Source organism: Schistocerca americana, chromosome 3 (assembly GCF_021461395.2).
Source record: "Schistocerca americana isolate TAMUIC-IGC-003095 chromosome 3, iqSchAmer2.1, whole genome shotgun sequence".
NCBI classification, from domain to species: domain Eukaryota; kingdom Metazoa; phylum Arthropoda; class Insecta; order Orthoptera; family Acrididae; genus Schistocerca; species Schistocerca americana.
The window spans coordinates 912,961,704-912,970,009 of record NC_060121.1 but is presented as its reverse complement, the minus strand read 5'-3'; the positions used below and the strand labels follow the sequence as shown (position 1 = coordinate 912,970,009).

General features: G+C 46.4%; 1 non-coding gene across 1 annotated transcript; it reads left to right on the top strand.

Moving 5' to 3' along the window:
* The first annotated feature begins 7,227 nt into the window (after nucleotides 1–7,227).
* Nucleotides 7,228–7,301, top strand: Trnat-ugu. Its single transcript has one exon. It is a non-coding gene; the product is annotated as a tRNA-Thr (tRNA).
* The last annotated feature ends 1,005 nt before the right edge of the window (nucleotides 7,302–8,306 follow it).

Here is an 8,306-nt window from a genome sequence, read left to right as displayed (position 1 = left end):
ACCCGCCTTACCAACAATTAATTTTATATGATCATTCCCAGATATTTTACAGAAGTAACTGCTACCAGTGTTTGTTCCGATATCAGATAATCATACATTAAAGGATCCTATTCGAAATACATTACATACAGTTTTAATCTTCCAGAAAGTTTCATATCAGCGCACACTCCGCTGCAGAGTGAAAATCTCATTCTGGATACATTACATTTGTTTATGTTAATGGTCAGTTGCCACTCCCTGCACCAAGTGCCTATCAGCTGCAGATCTTCCTGTATTTTACTGCAATTTTCTAATGCTGCAACTTCTATGTATAGTACAGCATCATTCGCGAAAAGCCGCATGGATCTTCCGACACTATCTACTAGGTCATTTATATATATATATATATTGTGAAAAGCAATGGTCCCATAACACTCCCCTGTGGCACGCCAGAGGTTACTTTAACGTCTGTAGACGTCTCTCCATTGATAACAACATGCTGTGTTCTGTTTGCTAAAAACTCTTCAATCCAGCCACATAGCTGGTCTGATGTTCCTTAGGCTCTTACTCTGTTTATCAGGCGACAGTGCGGAACTGTATCGAACGCGTTCCGGAAGTCAAGGAAAATGGAATTTACCTGGGAGCCTGTATCTAATATTTTCTGGGTCTCATGAACAAATAAAGCGAGTTGGGTCTCACACAATCGCTGTTTCCGGAATCCATGTTGATTCCTACAGAGTAGATTCTGGGTTTCCAGAAATGACATGATACGCGAGCAAAAAACATGTTCTAAAATTCTACAACAGATCGATGTCTGAGATGTAGGCCTATAGTTTTGCGCATCTGCTCGACGACCCTTCTTGAAAACTGGGATCACCTGTGCTCTTTTCCAATCATTTGGAACCTTCCGTTCCTCTAGAGACTTGCGGTACACGGCTGTTAGAAGGGGGGCAAGTTCTTTCGCGTACTCTGTGTAGAATCGAATTGGTATCCCGTCAGGCCCAGTGGACTTTCCTCTGTTGAGTGACTCCAGTTGCTTTTCTATTCCTTGGACACTTATTTCGATGTCAGCCATTTTTTCGTTCGTGCGAGGATTTAGAGAAGGAACTGCAGTGTGTCTTCCTCTGTGAAACAGCTTTGGAAAAAGGTGTTTATTTCATCTTTCCGCGTGTCATCCTCTGTTTCAAAGCCATTATCATCCAGAGTGTCTGGATATGCTGTTTCAATCCACTTACTGATTTAACGTAAGATCAGAACTTCCTAGGATTTTCTGTCAAGTCGGTACATAGAATTTTACTTTCGAATTCACTGAATGCTTCATATATAGCCCTCCTTACGCTAACTTTGACATCGTTTGAGAGGTTTTGGCTGCGCTTAAATTTGCAGTGAAGCTCTCTTTGCTTTCGCAGTAGTTTCCTAACTTTGTTGTTGAACCACGGTGGGTTATCCCGTCCCTCACAGTTTTACTCGGCACGTGCCTGTCTAAAACGCATTTTACGATTGCCTTGAACTTTTTCCATCAACACTCAACATTGTCAGTGTCGGAACAGAAAGTCTCGTTTTGATCTGTTAGGTAGTTTGAAATCTGCCTCCTGTTACTCTTGCTAAACAGATAAACCTTTCTCTCTTTTTTTATATTCCTATTGACTTCCATATTCAGGGATGCTGCAACGGCCTTATGATCTCTGATTCCCTGTTCTGTGCTTACAAAGTCGAAAAGTTCGGGTCTGTTTGTTATCAGTAGGTCCAAGATGTTATCTCCACGAGTCGGTTCTCTGTTTAATGGCTCGAGGTAATTTTCGGATAGTGCACTCAGTATAATGTCACTCGATGCTCTGTCCCTACCACCCGTCCTAAACATCTGAGTGTCCCAGTCTATATCTGGTAAATTGAAATCTCCACCTAAGACTATAATATGTTGAGGAAATTTATGTGAAATGTATTCCAGATTTTCTCTCAGTTGTTCTGCCACTAATGCTGCTGAGTCGGGAGGTCGGTAAAAGGAGCCAATTATTAACCTAGCTCGGTTGCTGAGTATAACCTCCACCCATAATAATTCACAGGAACTATCCACTTCTATTTCACTACAGGATAAACTACTGCTAACAGCGACAAACACGCCACCACCGTCTGTGCCTTTGTAAAAATTTCGGCAGAATTTATCTCTGGCTTCAGCCAGCTTTCCGTACCTATAACGATTTCAGCTTCGGTGCTTTCTATCAGCGCTTGAAGTTTCGGTACTTTACCAACGTAGCTTCGACAGTTTACAATTGCAATACCGGTTTTGTTTGGTCCCCCCATGTCCTGACTTTGCCCCGCACCCTTTGAGGCTGTTGCCCTTTCTGTACTTGCCCGAGGCCATCTAACCTAAAAAACCGCCCAGTCCACGCCACACAACCCCTGCTACCAGTGAAGCCACCTGCTGTGTGTAGTGGACTCCTGACCTATCCAGCGGAACCCGAAACCCCACCACCCTACGGCGCAAGTCGAGGAATCTGCAGCCCACACGGTCGCAGAACCGTCTCAGCCTCTGATTCAGACCCTCCACTCGGCTCTGTACCAAAGGTCCGCAGTCAGGACTTGTAGACGATGCTGCAGATGGTGAGCTCTGCTTTCATCCCGCTAGCGAGACTGGCAGTCTTCACCAAATCAGATAGCTGTCTGAAGCCAGGGAGGATTTCCTCTGATCCATAGCGACACACATCATTGGTGCCGACATGAGCGACAACCTGCAGATGGGTGCACCCTGTACCCTTCGTGGCATCCGGAAGGACCCTTCCCACATCTGGAATGACCCCCCTCAGTATGCAGACGGAGTGGACATTGGTTTTCTTCCCCTCCCTTGCAGCCATATCCCTAAGGGGCCCCATTACACGACTGACTTGGAGCCCCCAACTACCAGTAAGCCCACACTCTGCGACCGCCCGGATCTTGCAGACTGAGGGGCAACCTCTGGAACAGGATAAGCAGCCATGTCCAGCCGAAGATCAGTATCAGCTGGAGACAGAGCCTGAAACCGGTTCGTCAGACAAACTGGAGAGGCCTTCCGTTCAGCCCCCCGGAACGTCTTTCGCCACCTGCCACACCTCGAGACGACCTCCCACTCTTTCGAAATGTGGTGCTACAGAAGAATGCTGAAGTTTAGACGGGTAGGTCACATAATGAGATGGTACTGAATAGAATTGGGCAGAAGAAAAATTCTTGGCAGAACTTGACTAGAAGAAGGGATCGGTTGGTAGGACATATTCTGAGGCATCAAAGGATCACCAATTTAGTATTGGAGGGCAGCGTGGAGGGTAAAAATCATAGAGGGAGACCAAGAGATGTATACACTAAACAGATTCAGAAGGATGTAGGTTCCAGTAGGTACTGGAAGATGAAGAAGCATGCACAGGATAGAGTAGCATGGAGAGCTGCATTAATCCAGTCTCTGGACTGAAGACCACAACAACAACAACAACAACACAACTCGATATAAATGGTTCAAATGGCTCTGAGCACTATGGGACTCAACTTCTGAGGTCATTAGTGCCCTAGAACTTAGAACTAGTTAAACCTAACCAACCTAAGGATGTCACACACATCCATGCCCGAGGCATGGATGACCGTAGCGGTCACGCGGTTCCAGACAGCAGCGCCCAGAACCGCACGGCCAGTTCGGCCGGCTAACTCGATATAAATGGTATAACGGCTTGTTTATAGCACTTGGTCTCTTCTACTTAACAGTCCTCATTTCATACGAGAAGTGGTGACTTACGCAACTGATAATCATTTTGGTATGATTTTAATTTTATTTTACCCCAGTACAGCTGTAAGAAATTCTAAGTAGGCGAATGGACTTGCGATCATTGTAGGACTAATAATAGTAAGACTCCATAATTGCGGATTGCGGCAGAAGATGAAATTCTCGTTTGTACGTACACACCTAGTTACGAGCTAACAGGTGTAGAAACGTAGTTTGTCTGCTGACTTGAGCGAGCGAGCGCAGGCCTACCTACCTTCGTGACGTACGCGCTGCGGCCTGTCTTTGTCGTAGGCCTTTCGCAGTCCGGCGCCAACGATGTATGCAGGTCCAAGTGGTCTGCATCACGGCACGTGACGCTCCAGGTCTTACGAGCGCCAGTTGCCATCTGCGGCAGAGACCCAGTTAGTTTAAAGGATGAGTTTAACAATTCTTCAGAAAAAAGAAGTTCAAATGTGTGTGAAATGTTATGGGACTTAACCGCAAAGGTCGTCAGTCCCTAAGCTTACACACTACTTAACCTAAATTATGCTAAGGACAAACACACACACCCATGCCCGAGGGAGGACTCCAACCTCTGCCGGGATCAGCTGCTAACAATTCTTAAATGCGTGTTTAAATGGGCTTTAGTGGATACCTTTTCACTGACATGCTGATTTCCTGTGCGGCTCGCACAGAGCTGAGCGTTAGCGGTGTATGGTGCATGAGGACGTCTTGTGTGACGTCACAAGTTCGTCGTGGGGTCCGTATTTCTAGTGGACGCGGCTCCCAGGTCGTGACGTCACTACAGGTGCTCGCCTACCTAACTTCACGTAGGCTGCGCACTGGCTCACCTCCCAGTCTCGCAAGCTAGCGTGCTTCGCGGAGCTGTACGAGCAGGTTCATTATTTGGCTACACTGTGTTGTACCTGTACTCGGCAACAGAAAGCCCACGTCGCAACTTCCGCACTGGCCACTGGTCACTCGCGCCCGCTAGACGCGTGTGGAGGTGCGTACCGTTGCGAATGTACCGGGGCTGCGCGTGGCGACGTGACTGCAGCGGGACGCAGGGGCCGCGCTTCCAGGAAAGACCGACATAGCTACGCAGCGGCGGCACGCGGAATGCGCGCGGGGACAATGTGGCAAGCTGGCGGCGTTTACCGCGCTAACAATAACCTCGGGAATATATTGCTTTCCCCGCGTACGCCTGGGACACACGTCGCAACACAAGCGGAACGCCGAGCCGGCCGGAATACGTAATAGGGCGTAACAGGCTGGGCGCGCACACGCATAATGCACGCGACGCACCGCACCTGCCCACTTCCTGCGGGCCGCGGGCGCGCCTCTGCCCCGTCCACGCAGAGAGTATGGAACGCTCGTCAGCCGCCGCACAGTGGCCGCTGACCCAGCAGCGACCCGGCCCTCCCGGGCGTCCAAAATGAGTGTTAAGAGGGTCATTCAAACAGGGGAATAGCTTAGCTGCTGGTGGATCAGTCGTGTGGTAGGGACGTTGACCATGAACCTTTCTTGTTCCTGACGCTTCGTTCACAGCAAAGTGTGATATCTTTAGAGGGGCTCTGTTGTGTACATAATTCCGCGTAGTCAGCGCGTACACAAATTTCCCACTAGAGCGCGCCCCGCTAAGCACAACAGCGCAGGCGCAGCGCTCGTCCGTCTCCGCACTACGAGATGGCGCTGTCTTAGAGACGGACCAGATTCTGCTTCTGCCGATCCACGTATTAATATGTAACGCAGCCAATGAGATTGCTGCTAACGTAGAACCTTTTCTCCTCGCGGATCACACTCGCGCAGTGATACCTGAATGCGCGAGGTATTTAACGAGTGTACAGACCTCCGATTAGTCAGTCTGCATTTGTGTGCACCAGTCTGTACCAGTCTGCATTTGTCTGTACCAGTCTATAGTCAAGTTTCAGTCTGCGCCTAATAAGATTACCATATTCCTGTACATAGCCATGAAGATAAATGAGTAGACACTTTGTCAAGTATCAGAGATATGTGAGAATAAGATTAACATACCAAGACCAAAGGAACTTCAGATTGTCAGTTGTAAACAGCATCAAGAATCAAGTTATGTAATGTCTATGCTTTTTATTATTTTAATAAATGTGTGTGAAAATTAATCAAGTTCTGTTTAAAGTTAGTCACCGCCAGTCTGCTACTCTAAGCGTGCAAGTGGCATTTCTATCGTCTGACCTAACGGCAGAAGATAAACACGCCACGATAAGACCACGAGACATAATGCTGACACTCGCCTACTTCGTTAGAGCAACGAGTCAAATAATCTGATGGTGTGTGTACCGAAAGTCTTACAGTATGCACGCCACAGGCGCCTGCTTCCACTGACAAGGGGAAGCCACGACGTTCGGAACGCGGATTTATTGCAAACTTCGTACACTCGTAGTACTCCATGAGGACAACAAAATGTGTAAGCAGTGGCGCGTACTTCTCAAGCGTTACTGAGAAAATCGTACGATAATTTCGGTCGTCAAATATATTTCTGTGCGTGGCCATTTTAACCATGAAGCGGCTGCAGCCGAGTGGTGCCGGTACGGTAGCTCAGCGTGTTCGGTCAGAGCGTTAGCTTTCCTTTCTGATAAAAGAACTGCGCGAACGTACCATCGAACAAACTGTACAGGTATCAACGGACGTCCACCCTGAAGAAATTCAGGGAACAACATAGAACAAAATGTTTTTTTATTTATTTTTATTATTTATTTTTTAAGTGGTTGGCGTTCAAGCCGCTAGATCACTGGATCGAGTTCCGTTCGTCAGTTTTCTTTTTATTTTCAACACAGTCATTTTCTTTACTGTTTATATTACAGTTGATATAATGGGAAAAATACGTGTAATCGGATGGACTTTTATATGTGAAGACAGTAACTGTTCTCGAAAGAACAGAATACTGTTGATGACAATGCAGCTTTTCCCTGGAATAAATGATGACTAACTGAAACCCTCAGCTGCCGACAGGTGTTGTTGATATACCTCGATGCGGACAGTTGAAAATGTGTGCCCTGACCGGGACTCGAACCCGGGTTCTCCTGCTTACATGGCAGACGCTCTACCCATCTGAGCGACCGAGGACACAGAAGAATAGCGCGACTGCAGGGACTTATCCCGGGTTCGAGTCCCGGTCGGCGCACACATTTTCAGCTGTCCACATCGAGGTATATCAACAACACCTGTCGGCAGCTGAGGGTTTCAGTTAGTCATCATTTATTCCAGGGAAAATCTGCACGGTCATCAACAGTATTCTGTTCTTTCGAGAACAGTTACTGTCTTCACATATATAGTTAAAGGCTACCCAGCCATTGACCTTCGTCTGTGCGTATGCGCACAGGTTGCCCAAACTCTTACGGCAATCGCCAAAGCGTGCGCGAGTAATGAGTGGATGGGCAAATGTCTATAAGGTACATTACATATGTAGAATTGTGAACAGTTGGGAATGTGAGTCTCACGGGAAGCGTGCAAGGGATAAGTCCCTGCAGTCGCGCTATTTATCTGTTTCCTCGGTGGCTCAGATGGATAGAGCGTCTGCCATGTAAGCAGGAGATCCCGGGTTCGAGTCCCGGTCGGGGCACACGTTTTCAACTGTCCACATCGAGGTATATCAACAATACCTGTCGGCAGCTGAGGGATGGACTTCTATTAAATTTACGATGTTATTTGGCAGTCTACTAATTGTCATTATCACAAATAACGTAATATTCATAGCTATCGACTAGTAAACGGCCAAACGCATAAAGTGATACTGAAAATGTATGCTTGTCCATGATTTGAGAAATCCCTTATACCTGGAAGGAGCCCGGAACGACTTGTTACCTCCAAGTTTTGACCGGCACAGACGGCTTTCGAAAGATGTACAGTTAATCGTCGCTTTCGATTTCACGAGTACAAGTTGCAGGACGGTATATTTCGTAAAAACATGGAAAATATAAAGTTAAACGGCACCAGCTGCATTGAATAAATGCTATGTTTCCCCATACGCAAGACCTTTTGACGTTTTCCGTGGAAAAAGAAACCTCGTTAACATTTTCAGAAACCTCTCTTTCAGACGATAGTTTGGAAGCAAACTATGCACATTGCAGTATTTCCTTAAAAATCGGAGCTGATAATTGGTTATACAGCATCGACTGTAATTTAATAGCGTCTTCCAAGAAGCAATCTCTCGTTCTCTTTCGATTAAATACGAACAGTTTTGAAGACATGGACAAGCTTACAGTTTCAGTATCACTTTATGAGCTTGGTCGTATACTAGTCGATAGTTATGAATATTACATTATTTGTGATAATAAAAATTAGTAGACTGCCAAATAACATCGTAAATTTAATAAAAAGTCCATCCGATTACACGTATTTTTCCCATTATATCAATTGTAATATAAACAGTACAGAAAATGACTGTGTTGAAAATAAAAAAAAAAAAAACTGACGAACGGAACTCGATCCAGCGATCTAGCGGCTTGAACGCCAACCACTTCTTTTTTTTTACATTTTGTTCTATGTTATTCGCTGAATTTCTTCAGGGCGGACGTCCGATGACAGCTGCTGCTCAATTTTTTTTCGTCCATACGTTCGCTCAGGT